Source organism: Trachinotus anak, unplaced genomic scaffold, assembly GCF_046630095.1.
Source record: "Trachinotus anak isolate AG129_WGS33_773 ecotype Australia unplaced genomic scaffold, CSIRO_AGI_Tana_v1 ptg000004l, whole genome shotgun sequence".
Classification (NCBI taxonomy): domain Eukaryota; kingdom Metazoa; phylum Chordata; class Actinopteri; order Carangiformes; family Carangidae; genus Trachinotus; species Trachinotus anak.
Window position 1 is genome coordinate 18,215,697 of NW_027273855.1, and position 24,027 is coordinate 18,239,723.

Sequence of the window (24,027 nt, forward strand, 5' to 3'; positions counted from 1 at the left end):
AGAGCTTTTTATTTATTCAACAAATGTATAATAGCCATTTTTCTATGGTAGATTTCTGTCTGTATGTGTTTGTCTTTTAATCCTGTATATAGTGCACCATTAAATGTATCCAGAATTAGCTTTTAGCAGTTCCTGTTGGCAGTGTACCCAAGATTGTACAGACAACTATCACTGGATTGGCCGTATTTTTTTCTGTAATTTCTAAGAAGATTTATGGATGTTAATTCTCAATGGATGTAGTAGATAATGATATCCTCAGAAAGTCATGTTGAATATAAATATGTGCGTAATGTCGGGGTGGCTGTGGCTCAGGTGGCAGAGCGGGTTGCCCACTAATCAGAAGGTCAGTGGTTCAATCCCTGGTGTCAAAGTATGCTTGGGCAAGATAATTGCCTGTGATGGCTGTTCCATCAGTGCATGAGTGTGTGTGTGTGTGTGTGTGTGTGTGTGATGTATGTATGTGTGAGTGAATGGGTGAATGTGGCAAATGTTGTGAAGCGTTTTGAGTGGTCTCCAAGACTAGAAAAGCGCTGTGTGAGTGCAGTCCATTTGCCATGTCTGCCTGCTCAGAGTCTGAGAAGGAGTAGCCCATGAATTTTGATTCAGATTGGGGCATGAAGGGTTTTAAAGTACCTTACTTGCCTGCAGGAGTTACTGAATGTGTGTCACATACAGTACAGTGGAGTCACATGCAGCTTCGACTGCAGAATAAATGTGACGGTAAAGGGAAATTACAATAACTGATTTCCTGTTGTTTTAAGAACAATGGCGTGCACCTTTCCTTTTGACCTTACGTAACATCTTCGCTTAATGTCTCTCCCTCCTCAACCCCCATTAACTGTCCCATTCCCCTCTGGGGTGGCATGCTTCACAGTTGGAAAACCTTAGGCTGATACATACTCACAAAGCACACAATAAAGACAAATACACTTTGTGACTGTATAAAAAAATCTCCTTTTTCCCTTCTAATGGGCTGTGGTTAGTTCACATTTAATAACAACAATCAGACTTTGTTTAGAGAGGCCCAGGTGAATGACGAATAGATTTATGGTATGGCATGATGTTGAGGTTAAAGTACAAAGGGGTTGTACTTTCAGACGTATTAAAACAGTTGAATCCAGCCCTGAGGTGAAAGGTTTTGTCGTCATTCTCTTGTCCTGGCTGTATTTTTTGAGCACCTGATAACAGTGGTGTGTCTGTGAAGGTGCAAAGGTTGTGCATTAGGTTATATAATAATTATTACAGTTGTTACTGTCAAAGTAGTGCGAGTAAAACAGTATATTCCTTTGAGGCTGAAACATTCTGCACACTGATGATACAAAAACAAGAAACAGGTTTGAACAATGCTGTGTTTTAGTTGCTTTGTTTTAAAACTTGGACATTCTTCTTTCCTCTTGAGTTGTTTATCTTTTAAGTGACTCACAAACCCCTCCAGCATTGAATGGGTCTGAAGGTTTATGGTGCTCTGATCATGGGTGAGTTTGGGCGGTGTCTGTCTGAGCTCCAGGATAAATGACCTGATGAAACAGCCAGAATTTTATGCTGAATGTTCTCCATTTTTTTCCCTGCTTCACCCTCCTCTCAGGTCACTTCTTGCTTACTCCCGTCACCCTGCTCACTCCTTGGGGAGAGGGTAGTATAGTGAATTGGAAGACCATCTGTTTAATCATTCACACCTTCAGGATAGTAAGCATCTGTCCTGCCTAAGTGTCCTTGACCCAAACTTTGGGTGTGTCTACCAGCTTCAGGGTTACTACAGCTGACCAAACACTGTGGCTTTAGTGAAGCAGCAAAGCAAAAAGCAAATCAGCGGGTCACAGAACTGTTTCCCTGCTATCCTGTAGACAAGGAAAGGGAAATAAAGATGAACATTACTGTGTTCTTTGTTTATTTTTCTAATCATTTTTAGACATATTTGTGGAAACAGTCGCTGATATTTTAGAGTTGGCAACGTAGCGTCAACATCTCTGGTGCTTGACCATTTATGTTGAGCACATCATAGCCGTGTACTCTTAATGTTGATAAAATATATTTTCCCATTTTTTTTTAACCCTTTTCAACATTCGGTAGGACCCATTGTGCTGTTCAGTTTTTATTCCACTCTGTGGAGAACAGAAACATACAGTAAGAAGCTGCAGAAAAAAACATCCCCTGGAATTTCTTATTTTTGGTCATTATAATTTTGACCAAGTAAGTGCAGAAACCCTGAGGATATATATATAGTGATTTCTAAGCACAAGTCAATTTCAATTTCAGTCCAACTTTCTGGTTCTTTGATTTTTGTGCCTCTTAAAACTGACTCTGTTATGTAAAGATTGCACTAATTTGTGTCACTAAAATTATGTCTGTGGCTTTTGTGTGTGGTTAAGAAGGCTTACACTCATCCAGAGGATGTGAGGGCTTTGCAGACACACATCTCTTTTGGTGCTTGTCCCAGAATGCAAGTCTCTTACACTTTCTTAAGTATGAGGACTTTGTCAGTCTTGATTAAGTGTATCCGCCTGCATGAGCATATCCCTGGAAGGTTTGTCATAGGCTTGTGACATGAATCCTGCGGCTATCTTTCCTCCTCTTCTCTGTACCCTCTGCTTTTTCCTTTTCCTGCCGCAACCACCGTCGTTTAATGAGCACTGAGAGGCCTCTCAGAGGTTTTTCTATGTCCACCCTTTCTTGCACTTAAACTGTGTCAAGAGATTGAGGTTATGAGAAACTTTTCAAATAGCTGTATTTACATTGGTAAATATGAATATGGCTATTTAGGCGGTTTTAGTTTGGCCTTTATGAAGTGACTTCCTGTCACTGCTAACAGTGGCCGCATACCACTGCAGAGGCAGTACCCCCCCCCTACACAAGCAGCTTGTGTCATTTAAGCTTGAACAAACGGCTGTGTAATTCAAACGCTTTGCCTCAGGTGTTGGAACAATAAGGTTGGAATGAAACACAGACAGGCAGAGGAAACCATTGTTGCAATTTCCATTCAGTTAACTATAGCCATGCTTTTCTGTGCCAGGTCCTTGTGTATTTTTACCACTTTTTATAATGCTATAATGCTATTTGGACTGGGCATCAAACCACATGTTTATTTACTCTTTGATCACATAGTTCCTGATTTAAATCAAAAATTCTGCCAGGTTTAGACTGTGTTTTAATAAAGTTAAGGCTTTTTTTCAGGCCAAGTCATATTTTATTTATATAGCCCAACATCACAAATTTGCCTCAAGGGGGTTAATAATCTGTACAGCACCATGACAAACTGCAGGAAGAGCAACAGAGGAAGGAGCCCTCTTCCAGGACGGACAGACATGCGAGAGAGTGACATAGAAGATTACAGTCCGGATAATCAGGAAAACAAAATTATAGATTAATGAAGAATATGATCTGGGAGGACTTCAAGTAACCTCCAGGTGCTTGTCTAAGTTAATATGAACTGACGTTTAGTGTATGTGTGGGTTTTTCCGTGTGTTTATGTAAGTGTGTGTGTGTGTGTGTGTGTGTGTGTGTGTGTGTGTGTGTGTGTGTTGACTGGAAGCTGGATGGAGACGTGCATAATTTCCATAGTGCAGAAAACAGGTGTTACCCTACAGGGAAGCAGAAAGCCTTGTCTGACCCATGTGTCCTTATACACACAGATGTTGTTTTATTAAGAGAATAATTCACTTGTGTTTCAGGTAGCAGCAGAGTGTGGTCAGATCGTGAATTACTCATCAGTGTTCATATGTAAAGGGGAGCTTAAATTTCAGTCATGACCTCAGCTTGAAAGGAATGCTCCAGCTGATAAAGGAGAGTCCATGCCTGTACAGTAGGTTCATGAGAAGATACTCCTCCACAGACTGTCAGTTACACTATCAGTAACAAACATTGAGAGCCCTCAGGGCTTCTAAGGTACTGTATGTCTTGTGGAGTTCACATGCATAATTTTTGAACCACAGACAGAGGCCTAACAGAGACCATGAAGCTCAAAGTAGTAAATAGGCAGCATGTTACTGCACAGACACTGACTCCTTTGTTAATGATAAAAATACAGCGTGTCACAACACTTTGCCTTGTGTTTCTGCTTGAAAGAGTAGAATCGTGGCCTATCTTTTTGTTGTTGTGGAGATTGAAGTGAAATTAAACTGGATGATTTCAGAAATATTTCCACATAAAAGTTATGGCTGTTCACAGTTGTGTTCCAGTTCAGAAAGGGTCAAATGGTGGTGTCACTGCAAAGTGCAAATCATAGACTCCAGGAATAAACTCATTGTTGTTTTTAGCAGCCTGAACATGTTGCTAATCACCACATAGACTGTAATTATCATCTAAACCCATTATAATTGTGAAATAAAAGTTAAATGGGAATTAGGCTTGGGCCGATGTTTGATAATATTGAATATATTGATATTGAACTTCTATATATATATATATATATTTTTTTTTAGTTTTCCCTGCTCCCGAGTCCAACTCTCATGCTTTGCTTACTTTACATTGTTCCTTGGCTTGTGAAAAAAAGAGACATGAAACAACTACAAATGATGCTCCTACATGCAGTTTGAATCTGTTAAGCTCTCAGGAGGGTTGGGGGGGTGTTGACATGTCTGTGCCCGGGTGTCATCATCCATCCATGGATACATAACAAACAACACAGCTCATACTTTCTACTACCATGGAAGTTGTCGGAGTATTTACCAGCTTCCTGGTTATAAACTGACTTTATGAGCTAACAAGGACCACCTAAAAGCACCAGTAATTTTGTTCTGTACGAGGCTGGGTGTTTCATTTTAGGACAAGCTGCAGCCACAGCCCCCCAGCCTTCAGGTCAGTCCTCTGAAAGCCACACCTGGGCCCCTGACATGAGACAGATTATTTCATCTTGTACATTTTGCTCACATCATTAACATTTTCTCATATTTACATCATATATTAGTCCTAGTATCTACTTCATGCTTATGTCATCTACATCTAAGCATTTACTTGTACTTAATGGTATTTCTGCCATTAAAAACATTGAATCAAAATGATGCAACAGTTAGTTAATTGGTTAATTAATCAGCCTTAAACATGTCTTACACACTCCGTCTATGTTTTTTGAAGGGTGGCAGCTCATTTAGCGCATGTGTAGCCAGTTGGTCTATATAAGTTAGAAGCCAGCTCAGGCTATTTAGTCAAAGTTCCTTTTCTTCTTTTTGTCCATTTTCACTTTTTGGAGTACCCCTCCCTCTTAAATGAATAATAACAGGTGGCTTCTGAGCAGTTTTCTCAAATCGGTAAATTACAATGAGCAGGCTAATTATAATAACAAACAAAAATAGAGAAAATGTAAACTGGCAAACAGTGGAGGATTTTAACTATTCCATCTGTTTTATATGTTTCCAATATGTGAGTTTAATCAAAATGTGCAACATGAAAAACATAATGTTCAGGTCAGTAGTATTAGACAAATTAAAAATGTGACCTGATGATGCTGGGTGAAAACTCAGGGGCACACCACACTGATCAGGATTCATCATCTGGAAATGAACAGCGTCTTTACAAAATTTAATGGCAATCCATTTTTAGGTTATTTCAGTGGTGGTCTGACTGATGTCATGCTGCTAGTGTGGCTGTAATTATGGATTAGGTTAGTCAAGGCACGAGGCTTTTCAAAATGTAAACTCACAGTTGATTCAAAAGTTGAAAGCTTTTATGACATATGCAGTGCTGTAGCAAAGGTGTTTCAGCTTCAGTGTTGTTTGGATTCTCTTCTCCTCTCCGAGCTCTTGGCTGTCTCCTCCCTGCCTGCAAGAATATGATGGTGTTAATCAGGTGATCCAGGAAAGCAAAAATACTTGGATACAGCTTTAAGAGCTTATCATAGGATTCTCTTGCTCAGTCAGTCTCTCTGCTTCACCAACATGCACGTGCAGTGACCTACACACTCACACATGCTCCTACTAAGTCAAATCAACCACACACACACACACACACACACACACACACACACACACACACACACACACACACACACACACAGGCACACAGGCACATACACATGCTCACTGCAAGGGATTCTCTTAGTGGAGATAAATTGACATTTAAGCTGTGCCCCTCCTAGATTCACACATCTGGAAGGGATTATGCACCATTACAGGCTCTGTTTTATACACATCATAGTTCTACTTTTAGTCCGTTTCTTTGGTTTTGTTGTGGTTTTTAGGCTCGGTAATTACACCTTCCGTTAGATGCAAATAACATATAGTGTGAGAAACGTTCTAATTTTCCCAAAGCTCCTCTGTCATCAAGTTAGTTTTCACAAGCCGGAGAAAGGTCGAAAATATTTCTAGCCTATGAAGGAATCATCTGTACTCATTTGATTGTAAAATAAAATGCTGCTGCTCTTGTGACATTATTCTTATTACATGAACCTTGGTGTGTTGTTTAGCCAAGGTGAAATGTTTGCAGATGATCCTTAGAGGATTTCTCATGCTGCTGATCTCTTTATCTTTCCCCTCCTCCTAGTCCGTCAATCTCCAGAGATTCAGGTTGCTCATAAGCTCTTGAGAGGCTGACCTGACCCTGCTCGGTTTACCAGTGTATAAAACGCTTTATGCACTATCATCTGATATCCTGACACTAATGTTCACACTGCCGTTTAATCTGAAAGATGTTATCCTACAACTCAACTTCAGATGGCCAGTAATCATTTTTAAGGCAGCACAAAAGCCAAAAAGTAGAGAAAAGCTAAATGTGGTTTGAGTAACCTTATCCTTACCCTTGTTGTACTGCAGGATATAAGGATATGAAGCTGTGAAGGCTTTCTATTGGCTGGGCACGACTTGTTAATATCAGTAAATGTATGTGAAGATGGAGGACGCATCTCCACTTCCTCCCATTGTAGAAAAATGAAGCCAAAATATCCTGGATACTCACACTGGCTTCAAATGACATCACCAGGACAAGATGGCAGAGTCTGTGCAGTAGTGGATCGGTGGTATCGAGGTCCCACCCATTCACGTGCCCAAGCTGTCAGTCATGACGTCACACCCCAATTCTATAGCATCAAATAACTACTTTCAACCAAACCCGTAAGAAAAATGAACACTTGAATATACATCGCCGGATAAGAACTACCAAAAAAGACAGACAGCCTCTTTGAAAAAAAAAAGTAACTTTACACGTACTTTTATTTTTTAGTTTGGCCCATGTCCATCCTCTAACATGGAGTGGCCTGGGGTTAATGATGTATACTGCAGCCAGTTACCAGGGGATTCGGAAATCGAGATTGGTTTGGCTTCTCTTTTGGAGAGCTGTCATGTCGTCCATCTTTTATATACAGTCATTGGTTAATATTTAATATAAGGGGTTAGTGATCTAATGTTGTAAGAGCTTGTTGCTCAGATTTGGAAAGTCCCTCCAATGTCAAACAAACAGTGAGGAAGAGGATGACGAGAGGAAGAAAGAGAAAATTTCGGGTGAGAAGGACAGTCACTGAAAAATGGACATGATTCTGGAGACTTTCATCCTTAATACAAAACATTTTAACCAACAAATTGGCAATGAATTTGCATTTGTGGGTATTATGTGAGAAGTTTTCACATTAAATACTTCTCCTGGAATATCCTCAGAGAACTCAGCTATCATATCTGCTCCAGTAAACAAAGGCCAGATGTGTCCAGTTGTGTTTGGTTTAGAAAGCATGCAGCCTCAGGCCTTGAACTTACTTTTTCAAAAGGAGCACAACTTTAGGGGTGCAATGAAAAATTATCAAATAATGTGTTGCTATGAGAAGAATGATGTATTTCAATACAAAAAGTACACTGGGTTTTTAATTATTTCTGCTTCAAATTATATTTATTTAACAATAACAATTATGTTATTATTTATTCTTTAAACTACTGTAAACTGTAATCATTTAAGTTAATATTAATTTAAGTTAATATTCAAGAAAAAAAGAGTTTCTTTGGTTCCACCTTCTCAGTTGTGAGGATTTCCTGTCTTTCTTTGTCTTATCTGATAATAACTGAATATTTTTGTTTTGGGAATTGTTACTGGGACGAAACAAGAAATTTGAAGACGTCACTTTGGGATTTAAAAAACTGTTTTTCTCATAATTTTTTTGACATTTTAAGTAGATGAAACGATACACTACAAGAATTATCATTAATCAATAATAAAAATAAATCTTAGTTGCAGCCCTACTACGGTACACCCTCCTCTCTGTAGCTGTGATTTTCACCATGTTTTAAAAGCTGAATTGTAAAACATTGTATATGCAGTATTTTAAAATGTACCCGTCACTAGTATTGTCCAGAACAGTGTTCATATTTAGCTGGATAAATTAAATACACATGTTTTATATTTAGTAACATTTGGTCATAGTGTGTTGAGGCAATAGCATTCAAATGCTATGTTTATTCTAGTGGACTTTCTTATGTTTATCCCAAACATACCACCATTGTTTCCTCAGAAATTTTTCAAAATGCGTCACTTCCTGTGTTGCAAAGGATGTTTCTTGGGAAAGTGTGACGCCCACTGAAGGTGTATAGCACAGAAAATGCCAAAGCTTTCATTTACCTGTTAGTCGGATAATAGTTATCTGATAAACTGCCACTTGTTGTGGTCTTAGCAGGCACATGGGTTTAGTTTCATGATTTACAAGTTTTTATTTTGAAGTTGCTTGGAAGTAACCTGCTAGCTTAAGTGATGTTATGTGAATGTGAGATTTCAGGTGTAAAAGTCTGTTTGGGAGTTTCTACCTAGAGTTTTTAGTCATATTGTTATATCATTATCTGTCTTTAGCTGGTGCGGTTTACAGGGATGTTAACCCAACAGAATGATTCCTCTTCTCAATGTTTCACCTAATCCCAACCATATACAGAGGAACTAGAGTCATCAAACAGAGCTAGCTTTGATCTTTGAGCTTTAGAGGAACCCAACTAGTTTTTCCCATGAGCTTGTTCCCAGAGTGAAAAGGTGAAAATGTTAAATCACACCAGAGCACTGACAACTTCAAACAGGTGGAGAAGAGCCTCCTAGATTCAAACACCTTTCTGAGTTCTGTGTTTCTGTGTGTCTGAGAGATATGTGTGTGTCACAGCATCCACATTGGATTCCCAGTCATATATCTGCAGCTTATGGCAGGTGGAAGGACGTCTTACCTAAATCAAAGCAGCTTTGCAGAAACTGGCTTCCTCCATCTGATGTTCTCATTACTGTCAAGAAGCCTGAGGACTGCTCCGGTTGTGGTGGTTTGTGTTAGTCACAGTAGCAAAGAAAAAAACAGTGAAGGTGATTAGTGTTATTTTAAGGGAAGTCTCTCTGCTATGGAGTGTGTTTCCCTGCAGCTTCTTGAAGGTGCACAAATCAGACCAACACTATAGTGACAGAAAAGATTGTGGCTACTATTTTTGAACAATTGACAAAGCTTTAATATAGCAAAATCAACACCTCCTTAGAGTGTATGTGTTTAGCAGCTTCACACTGTGCGATTGATGTGTTGCGCGTAAACAGCTGTGTGCACAGCTGGAACTCATCAGCATAACACCCATAAGACATCTCTCTGTTGACTGGCACTACAGGCTGATCAATCCCCAACATGCCACTGTGACCGGCTTTGTTATTTTATCTAAATAACTGTTTTTATTTCTGAAATTATGGGGTTTTTTTTCTTCTCTATACAGGCTATGCACTGCATTTTTTTCATCGTCGTCATACAGCGAAATTGCTCACTTAACAGAAAAATGTTGACATATACTAGTAAGGAAAAAGCTTTGTCTCTCCCTGAAATGTCTTGGTTTTGCTCTATGTTGTGAGGGAGTTATTGTTAAACTACACTGCTACACCGTCACACAGAGCTGAATTTCAGAGTCATAGTTAAAACCCATAACAGCTCTTTTTTTATTACAGTTGATGCTTTAGATTTGATTGATTGATTTCTTGTTTACACAGCAACATAAACCAGATTTAATTATTCTGCTCCATGAAATGTTAGCTGTGTAACCTGAACATGTCTGAATCTTTAAAAGAAAAAAGGTTAAGGTTCAGAGTAATGGATGCAACTAAAACTGTGTTTCATTAGACATTAATGTCATAAAACAATGGCATTGTCCTTCATAATTCCCTTGAACCCAAGGTATGCTTATTTTGTCTGATCAACAGTCAGTTTACAATGATGTACAACAGAGAAAATGGTGAATCCTTACATTTGAGAAGCTGGAAACAGTTAAGGTTGACATTAATTCACTTCCATATATTGTGAGACAAATTTTAAAAAGACTCAAGGAAACAGGGGCCAAGATGTCCTGACTTTTATACTCAATTTTGAGTTTAACTCAGAAAACACTGGATCCTGCATTTCCCATATTGCAATTGAATAATATTATAAACTTTAATACCCAAACTTAATTTAACACAAATTTATCTCAAATTAACTCTAGATACTGTAAACATTATACAACCGATTTCACAGGCTGAGTGGAATTCATCACGACAAGTAAACTCAACTTCATTTGTAAAATTGGCGGTGGACTCATTTGATGTTTGGCAGTTTTTCTTGATAAATGACTTAAAGCAGCTATAATACAGGTTCACCATATCAGTTTCAAAAGTGATGCCAGTGCTGTATTCACAACAAGTCCTCCAACCTAAACAACCATGTAGGTTTTGTGTCCCTATACTCAGATAGAGTCCACAGGAGCCTCTCCTGCAATAGTGCCCTATGGCAGCTTGTGTACCAGAGTGTAGTTGTCGTGGTTACAATAATAAACCCTACAGTTAAAGCTGATGAACATTCATGGTTTCAAATGGCAAATGAGCAGCGGTTTGTCATGTCAAAGTCCAGTGTTATGTCATTGACCCAACCAACCCAACCTACCCCACCTAATGTGGACTTTGTCGCTTTTTCTAGTACGTCACTCACTTCCTCCTTTGCTGTAGTTGTAATTACTTCAGCTGCTAAAGGTTGCCTAACAATAAAATGTAAATATGGGTTGTAATGAAGTGCCTGTACAGATGTCACATCAGATCATTTGTTACAGGAGACAGTCTTTTTCACAACCTTTTTCTGCTGCCCCCAAGTAGCCAACCAAATCAGTTATTGCAGGTTTGAAAGAGTAATTGTCAAAATGGCTGATGAGCGACATATTAATCAACCAATCATTGCAGCAATAGACACAATTTCTCCTCTAACTAATTGAAAACCTGCACAGACATAAATAACTTCTTCCTATTTGTTTAATGTCTCTGCCATCCTGCTCTACAAAACTCATGTCTGACTCTCTGGTCGTGACCAATGAGTAAACATATCACGTGAGCCTTCTTAAAAACCAACATTTTCCTCCAGTCCTCTGGCCTACTTTTACATACAAATCTACCACAATCTGACACATGCCTCCACCTATCAAATCACTGGCTGTTTTTCTTCCAGCTGTGGCTCTGAATCACCGAGTAAATTTAGACTCTTTGACAAAGTGAGATAATGATGGAAACATTTTTCTTGAGCCATTGGTGTCAGCTAAATTTACTTTAACTTGTGTAACTCGCATCTTATCTTGTGCTGTGCTGCCTTTTGCAAACTTAACCTGAAACTGACTCAAATCTCATTGAGCTCTCAGCGAGAAAACAATATTTTATTCTTTGATGTTTGTCTTTGTTCTCAATATAGAGCTTCAGAGTGAGGTTATATATGGTAGCCGAGTCTGTTTAATCAGTAAACCGTCACTGCAAATGCCATAATCTAAACTAAATGTCTTCAGATAACTGTTTTTAAAATGAGGAGCAGAGACAGAGGTGTATTTTTAAAACACTCATCAATGAGATGATAAAAGGTAAATATCTGTTTCTGCTGGTCCTCAAAGCTGAAACAAATATACATGGTATCTTCCAACTCAAACACTATGGAGATTTGTTCTGTTACCGGCCGGGTCTATTTGCAAGCTTCTGTCTGTCCAAGGGAGGGAGTGACCTTGGTTGCAGCTGTTCATCAGAAGTTGGCAGCATCTGACTGTGCTGAGTGGTGAGGAGTTGTGGTGGGGGAGTCGTGTGCATAGAGATGAGAAATACTTTGTGCAGAGCAGGTCAGGCAGGGTTAGATAGAGGGCAGAACTGTGGTTTGGCTGTAATTTGAAGAGTCATTTGTTAGGATGATACAACAGGAGACTGGATAACAGTTTATCACACTAAGAAAAGCTAAAGCAAATGTAAATGTTTATATTGGTGATTTGGCATTTTTAGTCTATGAACAACAGACAGTGTATTTTACATAATCTCCAACCATTTTGGAAAGGTTAATTCCCTGCAGAGACGCGACACCGACGCAGAGCATTTAGTCCTCATGAAGTTGTCATCACCGTTTGATGCATTTGCAGCCGGGGTCTGCTCTGAAAACACTCCACATTGGTGTGCTCAAGGAAACTGTGTTTGGTAACTGTTTGTCTTTGATTTGTGAAGTCATACTTCATGGCTGTGATGCCTCTTGGCAGCCAACTCTCAAATATTAAATGTCAGAGGCTTGGAGCATCCTTGACTTTGCAAACAAAGTTTTAAGTTTAAACAAAGTTTCCAAAGACTGGATCTTTTAACTGCATCATGGTAATATCCAATGTTATGGATTTAACAACTTTTAAAGGGTTTGATCACCCAAATAAAATGAAATAAGAAAATTTCTCAATGAACTCTTGTGGCTATGCAGTTTAATCTTTTTGATAGTTGTAGCAGTGTTAAGTAATCAAAAATACTTAAGTGGTAAATTAAAACAATAACTCAATACCAATTAGTGAGCACACTGATATGTTATAAGTTATTATGGTATAAATCATTCATTGATAGTTCACACACATAAATATCATTCATAGGTGAGTTTAAAACTGTTATTAAATGTATCCAAATCCTGTTGAGACATGTTGAGCTTCCATTGGTTGAAAAAAATAAGAAAAATCTTAAACTCAGGAGCTACTTTCTCCCAGAGCTATCAGCCACATCTAATGGCCTTCATCAGTGGATGGTGTTTGCTCATTTTTCATGGAGAATGAAAATGGTGTATTCATAAATAAATTAATACTACATTAATTATAGTTATTGAAAAATACATAAATAAAACAAACGTGTTGATCTCTATTTGCATCTTCATAATAGTGTGTTATGATAAATTGTTTATGCACTGTTTATAAGTCCTGATGCTGACATGATGTGTGTGATGTACTGCTGTGTGTAATTCTGTGTAATGTGTCTTGTTTTGTTTGTCTAGTTTGTTTAATTGTGTCCTGTCACTGTGTGTATGTTTTAATTGTGACAAAAATGAAGCTAACCCTGGTACAATATATCAAATGGTAACATTTAAGATTAATACTCTATGTATACACGAGTACATGGTCCATGTGTCCATAGTCACAAACAGATGAAATATCTGTAAATAAGAAGTGTGGCCAAACGAAGATGCTGCAACTAACAATACATTTTATTATTGATTATTTTGTTGATTAATCATTTAGTCTAAATCATGTCAGAAATAGTGAGGAAAGTGGTCTGTTTTGTCAGATCAACAGTCTAAAACTAAGAGATATTTTACATTTTATCATCAGAAAAGACCAACATAACCTGAAAATATTTTTTCCTAAAAAAAATTACTGTATTATCTAGCTCTAAATTCTTGTCAGTATTTTCATGTTCAAATAAGAAAACCTTCCCCTTTACCAGTCTTAACTTGCCATGTGGATTGTACCTTTCTCACTGTCTTACTAGATTTGACCAGGAAATGCTTTTAAAAAGGCACAAGGTCTTCACTATGTTTGGCTACAATTAGTACACATCCTTCCTTCTGGTAGACCTTGAACTCATCACTGGCGTGAATATGCCTGGGTAAGCACTGGAAATTGTCCAGTCCTATTGTCTGTCCAGCTCTGGTGGATTTCTTGCCATTAGTATGAAGGACGTAGGAAGGAAGGAATTACTAATCGGGTTTAGCATTCATATGACAATAGCCTTCAATGGAGCGATGATACCACACGGGCCAGAGAAGGAACTACAAAAGAAGATATGTTAAATGAAAAATCAGCTCCATTTTTAAACCTTAAATAGGTCAAGATGAGTGTTTATATTGTGTCATCAGATCCTTTTATAAATCATCCTAATTCTACGTGATATCTTATATCCTGATATATGATCACCAATTCTGGGTGACAACAGGCTCTCATTATGAGAGAGCTCAGAGGACAAGGACTTGACATATTATGTTACATCAAACACAATGAATGAGGGCCTCATTAAAGCACTCACAGCAGCCACAATTAAACACTACACAGTCAGAATTGCAATGAGTGGGATACAGCGCCTGATCTCACTTTAGTGATCTCAACATATTCATATTAAGTGTGATTATGTAATCATGTCTGATTCAGACAACTGTTTATTTAATTGTATTAATTTTTGAACTGTCAACACGTTTCTGTCCATCTTCATATTCATCAAACAGTCAACAGCAATGCTCCCCAGTGTCTTTTCATATTTCAAAGGTACAGCTTGTGCCTCAGGAGCCATATTGTAAGATTTTGTCTGAGCACTTCATATTCAGTGCAGAGGAGGAAACTGTTCAGGTACAGAGGTAACGGTAGGGAGCTTTATGCTTTGATCAAAATGCTCCAGATATTCCTGTGTCATTCTCTAATTCTTTCTGTTTTCTCCCTTTAAACTTTAAATTAGTTTTGCAAATATTTTCTTTGTCAATTTATCTAGCAGTTCATCTTTGATCAAGAAAATGAATTGTTTGGTCTATATAATATCAGAAGATGGTGAAAAATGCCCATCAAGATTCCCCAGAGAGAGAACAGATGTCTTCAACAGGGATGTTTTTTTTTTGTTTTTTTTTGTTTTTTTTTTATCAAAAGTCCAAAATCAAAAGATACTATTCACTCTGATGTTCTGTACTTTACTCTGCTTTTTGTGTTTATTTATGTTCTCACAAAGAGCTCATGAAAAAATAAGTGATAATGAGCTCAGCCGAGACTGCACGTCAACCTTGTTTTAATGTAGAAACAGGATGAGAGGTGTTAACTAAAATAAAATCCTGTGTCTGGTCTGTTGTACATTCACACCCCAAATGAACCAGAGTTCACTTGGAAGCTGACCGACCCACTCCTTGTCAGGTGGTCTTGATCCGATCGATTAGTCCTCCATTAAGTTCAATTGACAACTTTCACACCAGCCTAAACAAACCAAACTGAACTGGCAAACAGACTAAAATGAATGATTATTAATGATTATTCTCATAATCAGCTAATTTCAGCTTTATCAGCTCCAATTATCAGCTTTCCCAATGAAATGTTTGGGCTTTAAAATGTAGAAAGAAATAGTGAAAAATGGTGATTATTATTTCGCTGTCCCAGGGTGCCATTTAAAATTCCTTGTTTTATTTGACCAGTAGCTGAAATGTCTAAGATTTTTGCCTAAAAAGATAACTGAAACCTTTAATTTCCTGTCAAAAAAGTAAATGATTAATTTCTTTTGATCAACGAATCCATTTATAGTGTAATTGTACCTTTATATTCACACTGGAAAAGCTGCTTTAAAAAAACTTGATGCGGATAACTTCTCTACCAATCCACTAATAATTTCTTCATTTTAACTCTACTTTAAATAATTTTTCCAATGGTGAAACTAAAGTTTAAATCATTTGGTTGAAGCACAGTACAACCTTACAAATGTCTTTCCATCTTTTAGAATCGCTGATCCTCATCGTCGCTCGCTTTGCTCAGCAGCGTAATGAAACAGCTCCCGGCCTCGCTCCATCTCTTCATTTATTTCAAAGGCCTCACATCCAGTTCTTTCCCTTTTTTCCTCTCTCTATGTCTCCATCACCTGTTGGTTATCTCCTTTCGTATTTCCACCTCAAATGTCTCGCAATCATCTCCATGTTCAGTGCTATCCAGCTGTGAAGGAGAATCTGCGATTCCCCACAGCCTGAAGGTCAGATATTTGATGGTTTGACAGTGAGTGGTTTATGAAGGGTGCACAATGTGTGACTGCAGCCCAACGTCACACACAGATGCATATTCGCCCTCAATCGGAGGCAGGTTGACCACTGAAGGCAGAGATGGGTCATCTCAGTGGTTTAATGGATGCTTTAGTTCTTCTCAGTTCTTCACTGAGCACAATGAGGAGATCTTAGACACTTGACATGGTTTGTGAAATGTCTTGAAACGTCTTTTTAATGGCACCGTGAACATCGGGCAGAAAATGTCATGATCGTTTTTTTGTATTTATCTTCATCATCGTGCCTCTGGTTGATTGCAGATCCATTTTTATCTGTTTAGGTTGAAGTCTGTCCATTTGTGCATGTTTGTGTTTGCGCGCAGCTCATTTAAAAATGGACAGACTCTTCTGTTCTCCAGACAGTCTGTCATATCGTCACCCGTGGGGATACTTGGTAGATTTACCTGACCAATCAATCGCGTTGCATCACCATAAACCAGAGGCAGTGCATGACACCCTGAGTTTAGGAAATAGAGGCTCATATCGTGACATCAGTTTTCGCTGCTTTCAGTGTCATCTCTTTTTACTTGAAACTTAAATCACTTCATGATTAACAACTCCACTTTCATGGTTTCGCTTTTGATTTTCTGCTTCTTTGTCTCTCATTCTGTCAATTTAAAAAAAGGAAACCAAACACGTGTATGTACGTTGAGGATTATTATGTTTGAAGATGCAGGACTGATATGCACCTATGAAGGTTTGCAGCATCATAACAACAAGGCCGACGGCTGAGATCTAAGGCCTCTCTTTAATCTTATCTCAGCTGCTGATCCCCAGCTGTCAGTCTGCTGGGTGTTATCTCTGCTCTCAGACAGTTTGTGTGTGTCCCACTGTAAATGAATCACACTTGCTTTTCTTCATCTACTGTCTGTAATTCTTTGCAATGTTGCCTCACTTTCTGGTAAAGAACCATTTTTTTTTTTTAGCATATTAGCTAAATCCTATGACAAACTGGCATTTCTGAAATAGTGCTTCTTCTCAGCACAAAATGATGGAAGCAGCATCCACCTGGTAACAAACTTAAGAAATTCACATGACAGATTAATATAATGAATCTCCCTTTGGGGCCTTTTGTCTGTCAGATATCTCCCTACATACAGCTTTGTATGTCTGATGGATAGCCCTTGGTTAGAACTGCTATTTTTGTGAAAGTGGTTGTTCCATATCTATGTAAATTAATATTAACAGAGAGATCAGATAAATAGGTCACTGGATGTCCCGTCTCCTACTCTCCACCAGCTCTCCTGGTTTGTTTGTGTGCCACATCAACTGCACAAGAAGCCCCTTCAATTACAGCCCTCAAGGTACAAATTAGTGGTTATTACACCCACTGGAAAGGCTTCTCCTTTTCCACTCCTTCATCCAGATGCATATAAACTATAATTCAAGCCTAATGTGGTAATTTCTTGTCTTGTGTTTTATTGTGAGTTTCATCATATTAGCTGACTGATGATGACACACTCGTCTCTGTGGTGTGATGTGCTCCAGTGTGCTGCAGCAGCCGAGGGAGGGAGGGAAGGAAGGAGGAAGGAAGGGAGGGAGAGAGGGAGGAAGGATTGGGGACGTGTATCTCATCTCCGTCTCGTTGCCTGTGGTCATCGGCTCCTGTGAAAGAGGGGACTTTAATGACAGAGGGGCCCTTTGTGTGTGACGGCTAGGCAGGCAATGACATTTAACAGAATCAGCCAGTTAGAACTGATGGCATGTTCACATACCGACTACAGCTTGATGCTTTCTATCAGCGACAGGGAGGATTCAGCCCGCTCGTAGCTTCCCTGTTTCTACATGTGAGCCCACGGGAGGAAAAAAGATACAATGGACACATTAAAATAGCTGCTTTGTGTGCATTTTCTAGAAACATTGCGCAAAGAAGTGTTTTTCCCTGTCTTTAAAAATGAACCCACGGGATAAGAATAGAAGTTCTCCATCCGGAGCATGTTGATTTTGTTATTCCAGTATTTGACAGGAATAGCAGTCCATGTTTAGTCTGTGTTGAAATGTTTTTGGACACAGGCAGAATGATGGGATGGTGTCCACATCATTCAAGACTGACCCTCCTCTCAACTCTCTCTTCCAAGCTTTTACTCTTTCTTTTAGCTTTATAATCGCATCAACCTTTCTTTTTTCTCTTTCTCCTCCCTGGCCTTTTTTCTTCCTCCATCCTTTGGCCTACTCAGCTAGTAACACAGAGCAGAGGGAGCGGTAGGCCTCCGTTCCTCTGGTTATATTTAGCAATGAACAGATGCAGCGCACTGGAGCGGAACATACCGCCTCTGCCTGCCTCCGTGTGTGTCCCTCTGTGTGTGTGTGTGTGTTTGTGTGTGTGTCTGTGTGTGTGTGTGTGTGTGTGTGTGTGTGTGTGTGTCTTTGTCTGTGACTCTTCCTTCAAACCAGTTCTCCCATCATGCACTGCTGACTCTGACTCAGCAGCACAGCACTGGAGAACTGGGTCAGAACAGAAACCATCCATACATTTCTGCATGTTCAGTAGTCGAAACCAGAGCATCTCGTTTGTTTGTCGTCACCTATGAGGTGTTCTCTTTTAAAAAATCTGTGTCACAGCATGTCCACAAAATAATACAGTCTGCAGCTAAAAAAAAGGCTCGTCCATTACCTGATGAGTCAGATGACAGGAAATTAATCAACAACTATTTTGATAATCATTTAATCGTTTATGGAGTTTTAAAACCAGAAAACAACTGGCAGAACAATCAATAATGAAACTAAGCCCGAACACAACCCTTCTTTTCAGTGTTAATGAATGCTGGAATTGTTTTAATGTGTCACACATGGCAACAGCAGAGCTATCATGAGACTTCAACATCAGTTCAGTCAACATCAGAAGACAAAACAATGAGAAAGTAGTAAATGTGATAACTTTTTGTATCACAGTAAAGTTAGACTGATAAATCAACAAAAAAAAAAGCCAACTGTTCTGATCATTGATTAAATGTTTCAATAATGTTTAATGCAAAAATGCCAAAAAATTTACTGGTTGCAGCTTCTCAAATGTGAGAATCCGCTGCCTTTTCTTTATCTGTCAGTGAACTGAGAAAAGGAGTTTTGCAGGCTATGATGGTTTCATTCAGAGCTCCTGTCTGCTTTCTCCATGCTCCCTGGGCTCTGAGAAAGGGTTTAGAGTGGGACTACCATGAAAGCAGCTGTGGGTGTGGCTGGTTATGGAGGTAATTATAGAAGAAGAGGGCAGAGGACTGGTCCAGAGCTTTATGGCGGACCTCTCTGTGATTGTTATTTTTTCCTCTCCACCCCTGCCACTCTTGATTGCAGGGCTTATGGCAGGCCGCAATAAGACGGTGGCTGTTAAGTGGTGAATGGGCACAGAGCAAGCTAAATACACTGCCTTCATGTCTGTGGCTGCTGTGTGTGAGTGTATGTATGAGTGCAAGAGAGGGTGTGTATGTGCTCAATTGACATGAGAACAAAACAAGTGAGTTCCATGTTTAATATCATTAGTATCAGGTCTTCTGTATCAGCTGTCATGAAGTCTCTGAGGCAGGGTAATGGCTGGAGATTGCAGCTACTTTCTCACACTAAGAGAGCCGATAGAAGCCCATCACTGTGAGCAGGAGCAGTTGTAGATAAGTTTTGTCTGTTGCATCCCTCCCAGTGTTCACCTCTCTCAGACAGCCCCTCCTTATATTGCTGGATAATGTAGAGTTAAAAGCTCTCATCTGTAACTGGAGAGCCCAGTGTTGACTGACGGGATGTCCTGAGACCCACAGGAAGCTGCTGAAACAATGGAATTTACTGTTTAAGAACCAACATTTCCAGTTCCTACTCTGTGGCCATTATTTGGAATCAGCGAGAGGAAATACAGTATTATTTGTCCTCTGGAGGAAATGCCATCTCTTTGTGTTCGGTTTGAGCTCTGTGTTACCAGCCTCAGATGGCTTGGGAGCTGTATGAGACCTAAAACTATGACAAATAGGCCAATTTAAGGATTCAGAAGATGGCTTACTAGAAACTTAGCTGTAATGGACAGTGTGTGATTTTGTTTCTGTTATTGTGTTCTTTTGCTCCTGCTGTGCCACAGCTCCACAGCAGATAGAAGGGTGCAGACAGAATGGTGCCTTCTTAATCAAAATGTGATAACAGACGGGCAGTGAAATCCCCAACTGACCACTGCTTCACACTAGTTTGGTAGAACATTACTCATAGTGTCATACTGAGCATATCTGGATCAATCGTCTGCTACCTAAGTTATGGTTTTCAGTACATGCTTGTGCTAAATGTGTAGCTGGAGCAGATTAAACAAACGAGATACAAACTGTTAAAGTTGTTAAGTGAGTTGTACATATTTTGTGACCTTTGACAGAGCCATGCGAGCCATTTCCCCCCTGTTTTCATTCTTATGTATGGGATAGCTTGGTGTATATGTATGCTTAGATAAGCTAGCTTGCTTCTGGCTTCATATTTAACAAAAAGGTATGAGAGGATTATCAGTGTTCTCATCTAACGCTCAGCAAGAAGGCAAAGAAGCCTATTTCCCAAAATGTGGAATTATTCCTGGCTGTTTCATGGCCAAATGCCTAGATGGTCTCACCTCAGCCCAAACCCTCTGCTTAGGAGGGTGTCTTGTCTTGCACCATAATCCTCTCTGTCATCACTACAGGTGGTGTTTCATTAGGTAGACCAATGTGTGTATGTGTGTTTGTGTCTTCCAACTACTGTAAGATTGTCTGTTCTCATCTACCCAAAGTAAGGGCAACCTGCCTGTTATTAACATGTAATCTGTGGTTGGGAATCCTTAGGGCCTTCTGGCAAAGTGATAAGACACAAACAAGGATACTCAAAGAACTTGAAAAATTAGTTTTCATGTTGAAAGAAGTGAAGAAGAAGTTGCCTGTCTGCAATGGACATCACATGACAATAATACAGCTATAGAATACTTTTATGGAAAACCATTTTGATTCTGTTGTTTGGTGGACCCTTACAGACTAAAGGAATATAAAAAATTGAGAAATAGACAGATAGTCAGAGTACACAATGGCTTCATAATACTCAAGGCAAATCTGTACTAGCAGCAATTTCCAGGGCAGAGACAAGCCTGACACACAACTACAGCTCTTCTCAACATTCATCAACCACCGCTGCAATGACTAGATGGATGGATGCAGACTTTTGGCATGTCTGTGGTTACTCCCTCTCATCTAACTCCAAGAAGCTGGGTGGAGTTAGAGGGTTCTCCTTGGTGAAGTTTGTGTTTGTTTGGAATCAGTTTTATTGTAAATAGTGGGGAATGCTTCCATTCTCTTTGTTACCATGCTCATCTTATAATATGTATTTTGGTTGCAGTAATTAGTCATTTATCAATTCAGAGAACTAACTGTATAGCATTCTCCCAGAGAGCAGCTATAATTTAAGGATTTTTTTTTCCTGCTGTGGCCAGTAGGAACCTGCATGTGTGGTCTGTATCTTGAAAGAAAAAAGTTGTGTTGATATTTTACTAAACCCATCAGACTTATTTGTTACAGCTTAGTCGCAGATTGTGTCTGCTGTCAAAGTGATGATGACTCCCAGAAAGTTTAAGGTGCATTACAAACACCTGGGATTCTGTGGGGGAATAAGGATGAATAATACATTTAATACTTTTAATGTTTTAGCTGGTGGATTTGAATCTAATTTGAACTATATTAATCTGTAATCCTGCATTATTTTTTTTTAAATGATCAGATATTTTGTTTTTTAAATCTTAATCTGAATATTAATCAGTCTCTCAGATAAATGTATTAGAGTGAAAAGTATAAAGTTACATGAAATGAAATTAAGGACAATGCTGCCCACCTCACTTTTCACATTTGTTGGTATCTCCTTGTTTCCAATTACACAGACTTAACATCCACCACTGGGGGGCAGCAGCCCATAATGACCACACATGGCTCATCTCTTTCACTGGCTGGCTCTGGGTTGCCGTGGTAACGGGTCTGCGTGAGGCAGACTCATCGGTGGTGAGGCTCATAGACACAGAGGGCAGTGTTGAGCCAGAGGGCGGGAGAAGAATCCCAATCAGCAGCTGAACAGAGCCACACACACACAACAAACACAACCGACATGGACATGTTTCACAAATTAATGTTCATTCTCTACAAGCTGTTGATTTGATTTGTCTCCTTGTACATACAAATAATCAAAAACACCCAAATCACAACTGCTTTTTGGATGTCCAGCACTCCTGTTTTAAAATGACAACCACCTGGTATGTTTATTTTCACATGTCAAATATGCTACCTGTCATATTTGACAGGTAGCAGTAATGACGTGTGGCGATGACAACTGTTATGCAGCACTATGGGCTGCAGCTGCTTGGCATGGTCTACTAGTGATGTTTTAAGCAGCTACAACCATATGTCTGAGTTCTCTTGATATGAGGCCAGCATGTTTTAATGCAGTTTTTTAAATCCTCTTCAAATTAAAAATTTATACCATGCTGCATGAGTTAAAATCATCCAAACATTCAAATAAGGGCTCTTATGGCAGCAGTCACTAATTACAAGCAAAACTTTACGATACAGATGTATCTTGTGTGTGTATATCTGTGCTTTCATGTTCACATAAATGCATATGAGAATGTGTGAACCACTATCTCCTTAGATGTTTGAGAACACACCCCTATCCTCCCCCCAGTCCCAAAATGAGACAGGAATGCATAACTAGATTTAAGGTTATGTAATGCTGACTGGAGGCATGGAGGATGTGTATAATCCACTCTTATATGGGTTAAACCCATCTCTCTCTCTCTCTCTCTCTCTCTCTCTCTCTCTCTCACTCTCTATCTGTAAGAGGACAGGGGGTTCACATCCTCACACATCTCTGCTCTGCCTCATCCAGGGCTGAAAAGCACTGATCTCTGTCACACACAGTCTTTTACCGGTTGGCTCCACAAATATCTCAGCTCCCAGGAAACATCTCTCGACGCACTAAAGTCTCTGGTGTCTCAGATTTTCCCTGATGGAGTGATTTCATTGTTAGGGGAATGAAGAATATCACCTCTTCAAGCTCTCAAATGATTCATCTTATCATCTAGACACAGACTGATTGTCAGTTATTTTCTCTGACAGAGAGAATAACGCAACTTTTTTTTTCTTTCGTGCTGCAGCTCACGATTTTTTTCTCAATCAATATATAAAATGTCAGAAAATCATTGAAAACATCTATTACAATTTCCCAGTCACAGTCTAAAACAGACACATAATTGTTTTACTTAAACATGAAACTAAGAAAACCTCCAAGTATTTATGTTTTAGATACTGAAAACAGCGAATTCATTCATTTTTTTGCTGAAAACAACTAATTGATTTATTCTTCAACTTCTATTTTTAGTTATCATTGTGGTGTGGCCCCATAGAAGGCAATGTTGGTCTGTTTTTTGTTTCGGTTCAGCACTTCTAGTCAGTGCAGACTGAAATAGTTTTAATTGAAAATTTAAATTTTTTTTGGTTTGTGCTAAGTAACTAATGTTAGCATGCTAACACGCTAAACTGAGATGGTGAATGTGGTAAACATTACACCTGCTTAGGATCAGCATGTTAGCATTGTTATTGTGAGCATGTTAGCATGCTGTTGTTAGCGTTTAGCTCAAAGCACTGCTGTGATTGTGCTGAGCCTCACAGGGCTGCTAGTGTTGCTAGTGAGTCTTTTTTGGGGTAATAGGATTTTTTTAAAGGTACCTTGAGTATTATTTGATTATTTATGTTTTTATAGCTTTTTGTAGATATACTTCAACACATGGTTGGCCTTGTAACCACAGGCTACTCTCTGACAATTCAGGAGGAGATTGTATTATTAATTTAAATGTCCTTGTAGATATAGGCATATTAGCATTGATACGATGACACTGATGCTCTGATCGGTGTGCTATAAAAGAGCTCTCTCAGTGGCTACTCACATTGTAACATTATTTGAACATTAATATCTTCCCATGCAGTCAGTCTAAATTGTATTCAAATCAAATATTTGCCTGTAAAAAATGTCTTTTTAATCCACTTATATCCATCCATTTTTCGTAAAGAAATATCAGTCCAGTCCAGA

General features: G+C 39.0%; 1 protein-coding gene and 1 long non-coding RNA gene across 14 annotated transcripts in view; one reads left to right on the forward strand and one right to left on the reverse strand.

The window, feature by feature from the left end:
• Nucleotides 1–24,027, forward strand: part of LOC139620744 (membrane-associated guanylate kinase, WW and PDZ domain-containing protein 1-like) — a 91,172-nt gene that overhangs the window by 3,260 nt on the left and 63,885 nt on the right. The window lies entirely within an intron of this gene.
• LOC139620747 (uncharacterized) lies at nucleotides 1,474–7,268 on the reverse strand. The gene is made up of 3 exons (XR_011690878.1): nucleotides 7,137–7,268; nucleotides 6,886–7,006; nucleotides 1,474–5,754 (listed from the first exon to the last, which is right to left on the reverse strand). It is a non-coding gene; the product is annotated as an uncharacterized lncRNA (long non-coding RNA).